Here is a 6,491-nt window from a genome sequence, read left to right on the forward strand (position 1 = left end):
GAGAAAGGTGTAGAAATAGGGAAGTGTGTGAGCAGATTTGGGAGCCAGAGAGAGAGAATAAGAAGGGATTTTAACCCACTCTGAGAAACAAACGCCTCATTTTCTCTGTGTCTCTTGCTCACTTTATGTACATCCCCGTCTTCCAGCTCTCACCCCCTCTGGCCATTTTAACTACAAATCCGTCTGCACACACATACACACTTGCACACACAGAAGCCGGCAACATGCAAACACAGCTTTGCAAGGGAGGGTAGGAGGGCGTTTTTTTTGGGAGGAAGAGAAACACAGCCTCCCTTGTGGGGAGTGTGTGTCTGTCATGATATCATGATAAACACTGCTGACAGATGAGGGTCAGGCATGTTTTGGGACTGACATCTCAGAGAGAGAGAGAGAGAAAAAAAAAGATTTTCTCCTTGACAAACTGAAACAGCGGAGGGAGGCAGGCAGCTCAGTCTCAATCCGATAACGACAGTAGCGTCTCACAGACAAAACACCTCAGTTTGTACGTGATGAGAAACCGAAAAAACGGTGTGTGTCTGCGGCGGGGTTAGCATGTGTGTGTGCCCTTATGTGAGCATGTATGCAAACATGTGCTTGTGTGTGTTCCTGTGGGTATGCACAGAAGGTGTTTATGTGCATGTGAGTTTTGTGTGTGTGTGTGTACAGACTGACTTGGAGCCCTCACAGCCCTCGGGGCCAGCTCAGCACTTGGCTTCTTATCTCTCTCTCAGAACCTCGCCATGAATAAACATCGACGGAATAAAAATTACCCAAAATGAAAATAACTGAGTGGAATTTGGAGGAGGCGGGCATAAATCCACAGCAGGAGAAAGGGGGGGGGGAAGTGAATGGATGAGAGAGAGAGAGAGAGAGGGAGGGGAGAGACTTAAAGTATTGAGGGAGGGAGCTGAAAGGCAGCTTGAGGCCTGGAGGAGGTGGAGGATAAAGAGTCCCCCCCCCATCCTGGAATGCCCTCGGTGCACCAGGCCAGAGAAATGCCAAGATGTCTAACTTTCTTTTCATTCTCCCATTTCTTCTTCTCACCGTCTCACCTTCCTTCCCCTCTGTCTCTCACTGTATGTTTTATAATGTCAACGCGCCTCTGTGGGCTCCTGTGGATTGTTTTGTATTCTCAGTCATACACTGCTGTGCCTGTGTTTGTGGGTGTGTGTGGGAGCTGGAGATTTTTTTTTGTACTTTTGTTGCTCGGGTTCGTAATGAGCTATTTCACTGAAGTACATCAAAAGATAATGTTTCTCTCTGACCCTTTTTTACCTCATCTAATTCTCCGCTTTGCCTCATCTTTCACTTTGTCCTTCTTCCTCCCCCCTCTCCTCCTTCCTGCCTCACTTTCTTTTTAGTCCTCTTTGTACTTCAGGATACTGCCACAAAACCAGACATGAATAATAAAAGGCACGCACGTTAGGTCTCCTCCTGAATTTTTTTTTTTTTTTAAATACTGTTCACTTAATCTGACTGTGTTTTTATAAATACACACAAACAAATGCACATCAGTCTGCAGCTGTAAATCCACAGGGGGATAATGAGGGTCATGCAATGGAAATGTGCGAGTGTGAACGGATGTGTCGGCCTCATTTATAAGGCGGCATCATTAGTTACGCACCTACTGTCACTGTCCCGTCACTGCATCCGCCCACACACACACACAAACACACGCACACACACACACTTGTACTTCTATCTTTGTGAGGACACTCATTGACATAATGCATTCCCTAGCCCCTTACCCTAACCTTAACCATCACAACTGAGTGCCTAACCCTAACCCTGACCCTAACCTTAAGCTAAACCTAATTCTAACCATAACTCTAAAACCAAGTCTTAACCCTCAAAATGTGATTTGAAGCTGTCTCAAAAAGTGAGGACCGGCCAAAATGTCCTCACTTTCCCAAAATGTCCTCACTCTGTTAGTAAAATACTTTTTTTGGTCCTTACTATGTAGCAAGTACAAGTACACACACACACACACACCCTCTCGCTCCCTCATGTTCGGCTCTTGGCACTGGAGCTGTATTCCTGTTTTCTTCTTCTGTCTTTCTCAATATCTGTCTCTCTTTCTCATACACACCATCGCTATGACCCCCCCCCCCCCCATCTTTGTTGTTTGATCAAATTGGCATCAGATGTGACAATGTGTTAATTGGTTGCTGTTATGCAGGTCAGTGAGTGTCGTGGTGAAGCTGGCGATCCATTCATAGGCTCAACTGGGAGTCACAGTGGAGTGGCAGCTCTTTTATTTCTATTTAAGACCCCCCCCCGCCCCCTTTCCTCTGGTCTTTTAGCACTTCTTCCATTTTTTTTCCTTTCCTTATGCTTATCCCTCCTTGTGTCTACTACATTCTTACTTTTCTTCCTGCTGTCTGGTCTGCACATCCATCCCTGCCTTCCTTCCCTTGTTTTTACCTCTGTTTTTCATTCATTCCTTCATTTCTTTCTTCCCTCTTGTGCCAAACATTTGTTTGTTCATTCCTTCCTCAAGCTCCTTCCTTACCTGCCTCCTCTTTGGTGTCCTTTTCGCCTCCCTGTTTCTTTCCCTCGTATTCTATCACTCCTTTTTAATTCTCTACAATGCATTCATCTTATCCCTCCTTGCATCACAATTTTGTTTATTTGTTCATTTGCTCTGTGTATTATACCCTTTTATTGTCCTGCCCGCCTCCTTATCTTCTTCCCTTTCTTCATACCTCTTTTATCCACTGGTTTCACTCCTCTCCTCCCTCCTCGTGTTGTTTTGTGTCTTCTTTTCTTCCCTCTTTGGTTCTGTAGTTCGTCTTTTTCTATCACTCGGTGAATACTTTGATTCAGGCCTTTGACCTCTGCTCATCAACCACTGTGCCTGACACGATACATAAATGCAGGATGACAACCAGGTTAGAAAATACACTTAGACACAGTCGGATACATTCAGTTCCATTCAGATTCAGTCTTTGTCTCTGCTCCCCTGCTCGGAGCTGATATGAAATAGGATGGATCACAGGCATGAGTACAGATGAGTGTAGTGCCGCAGCAGCAGCGCTCTAATTTACTCATTAAATTGATGCTCCCAGACCGACTGATTTAGACTGGATTAACGATGAGACTCTTTTTAATTTTTTTTAAATTTTACACAGGATTACTTGCCGATATGGAGAAACACTTATGCAAGCAACAGTAGTATATGTGCATTGTGTATTTGCGGATTTGGTAAAGCATAGCATTTGATTGTGACATGGCAGGTTTGTTGTAATATGCAATGGTGCAGACTTGGCTAAATGTTTGCATTTGTGTGTGTGTGTGTGTGTGTGTGTGTTTTGTGTATAATGCATAATAATATCCCTCAGCATCTTAACTGTGGGGATGTGAGGACTGAAACTGGGTCAGACGGTTGTAAGAGAGCGTGATCCTCTGCCAAGAGCTTCCATAGAAAACTCTGACACATCTGACAGATATTTTCTGGCAGAGGAGATATTTATGAATTTGGGAAGATGTACCGGAGGAGAGGTAAGCCACAGAGGAACAGAGGTGTTCACGTGACATATGAGGTCGTAGATAAGTGACGGGGCACGACGCACTCAGGCAGCTGGACGTTTATGTGCATACACACTCTTACCTGATTTCTCTAAGCCACGTGAGAAGGTGTAGAGGTGAGAGGGCGGTGAAAGAGAACAGAGTATTGTATGTAGGGTTCCCAGCAAGTGCATGAAAGGATTACACACACACACGAAGACATGCATATACATACAAAGGTTCTCCTGCATACATGTACACACACACACACACACACACATAGTCCCAGACCTGATTAGTCTGGTTGGATAACTGTGTCAGTGTGTTAGTACCCATTGCTGGGCCTGTAGGGTATCGAAGCCATGCACTGTACAGTCTTACTCATGCATGTAAGGCCACAGCCACATCAGCCCACTCATGCTCAAATACACTATTACCACTTCTGTCTCTACATGTAGAAAAATAGCACAAGGCAGACATGGGAGTGTGTATGTGACCTTTTTGCGACTCTATGTGTATCTGCAGAAGGATATTTGTCTTCATACATATAGTTTAATGAGTGTGTTGCTCTGTACATTCATGGGAATATGTTAGTGTTTATATACTTCTGAGTGTGTCTGAACGTGGGGTAAGGGAGTACGTCATTCCCATCTCGGTTCTTTATCTCCTTAATTCCCAGAGGAAAGCATGAGGAGACAGTGCAAACAGACGTATCAAGTATAATTGGAGAAGCAGAGTGAGCGGGACTGAAAGACTTGCATACATTGTCTTCTTAGCAGTTTCTTGAAGCTGTCACATGAAAGCTTTCCATCTTTGCAAAGTCAACTTTCTGGGAATTTTTAGAAACAGTGTTATTTACAGATCGCTGGCTATGTATTTTATCTTTTTGGTGCTACGGCTCAGTTTGTTGAGTTTTCAGCTATGCTAGCGATGTAGCTCTTGTGATGGAAATGTCAGTCAGTTGACTGGTCTTCCACTTTGGTCCCGACTGAAATATCTCAACAACTATTACATGGATTGCTGAGAAAAGGATTAATCATAGTGGAGTTGATTATCCCCTGAGTTTTTCCACTAGCACCACCAGTCGGTTGGCATTTGTGATTTTGAGTGAAACGTCTTGATTATCGGATGTTTTGCCTTGATATTTGGTACAGACATTCATGCCCCCATCACAACGAATTGTAATAACACTGGTGATCCTCAGGCTTTATCAAATGCCAACTTCAGACTGACATTTTAATTTGTTCAATAGATTTGTTTATGATGCTAATGGCATTCCCATCAGCCTCTGCTCTACATTGTGTTTAATGTTCGCAAATATTAGCATGCTAACACGCTAAACCAAGAACATGATACAAAATTATACCTGCCTAACATCAGCACCTTGATGTTGTCATTGTGTTCATGTTAGCATGATACATTAGCATTTAGCTCAAAGCACTGCTGTGCCTAAGTACAGCCTCACACCAGCCACAGGCCGCGTGGCCCCTCAGTTAAGGTAAGAAAGTGAAATCGGACCATGTCAAGCCCGTCTAGAGAATCAGTCTGGTTGAAAATCAGGCTCTTGTAAAGCCGCAGTTGAATTGTGAGGTGAGGGCAACCTTATAAAAATGTCATGCTCCTGGCTGGGCTGTAACAGTGTTACTGGTATCCTGGTTAGACATTTATCAGTGTCTGTATTTTGGTCAAATGTCGATTAGATAAAAAAAAAAAAAAAAAAAAAAAAAAAGCACTTTGTTGTTCTGGACCACCGAGTAGACACAAGCTTTGAAAACACAGCTACCGACTCTGTGAAGCCAGCCTCCTAGAAATGTCAGTCTTAGCCTCCAGCTGTGGCGGTAGACGCTGACTGGCACATTAAGTCTGGTTATCGTTTGGGGTCCGAAAGAGCTCACTACAAGGTCTGTGTCTGGTGGGTCGACAAATGACAGGATTTCTGACATGCTTTAATAAGCCCTTGTGAGACTAAATTTAATTTACTGTGGATCTCAGGCAGAAAATTTTAACAACCATTATACCATGGGAATATGAAACCATCACTTTGGTTCCCTTTTTATAATTGGTGAAGCTCTTCAAGAGGGCTGTTAAACAGAGGTTCTTCAACCATTTCAGCAGAATGAACTCTTTAATGGTTGTGGGCCATTGTCAGTATAGTCAGTCCCTGTGTATGCTAACCAGAACAATACTTTGGATATGACAAGTTTTTCATGCTAAAAAAAAAAAAAGGGATCAATATTTGATTTTTAAGAAAAATGACCTCCTACATTGATCAGACTGAAAGCAAAATGATTCCTGTGCCCCTTTTTTTTATCCTAATCCCTCATTCAAGAAACTGAGAGCTGGAGGAAAATGAGGATATAAGCTCCAAAGCCCCAAATCCCCTTCCTGCATGTGTAAAGGTTCTCGAGGAGCCGAGTGAGATGGCAGTAGGTAGAATGATAGTGACAAAGTGAGTGAGATAAAAGTGGAGCTGTGGACAAAAGGCTCTTGTGCTGCTCTGCAGTGGTAAATCTGTCCTGAAATGGATGTCAGCAGCTTCCACTGGACAGCCACACACACACACACACACACACACACACACACACACACACACACCAAGAGAGATATAGGCATAAACACAGGCACACAGTCACAAAAATAGGCACATGCATACAGACAGCTCAGTCCGCATTTTCTGTTGCCTCCCGCGGTCACACTCACATACACACTTGTTGTGTTGTAGTTTCTGGGCCACCAAGGAGAGAGAGCGAGAGGGAGAGAGAGAGAGAGAGAGAGCAAGTTGCTGGCTTGCTGAGTGTGAGTCATGGACAGGCTGACTGTCCTCAGGCCTCAGTACACCATCTGCACCCCCACTGCCTCTACGGCCTCATCACACAGCTCAGTGCTCCACAGCACTGGACACACTCACACACCCATATGCAAACATGCTGAAACAAACACTCCAACAAACATCTTAGATAGAAAAATGATGCATATTTGATTGG

This window comes from Trachinotus anak, unplaced genomic scaffold (genome assembly GCF_046630095.1).
Source record: "Trachinotus anak isolate AG129_WGS33_773 ecotype Australia unplaced genomic scaffold, CSIRO_AGI_Tana_v1 ptg000015l, whole genome shotgun sequence".
Lineage (NCBI taxonomy): Eukaryota > Metazoa > Chordata > Actinopteri > Carangiformes > Carangidae > Trachinotus > Trachinotus anak.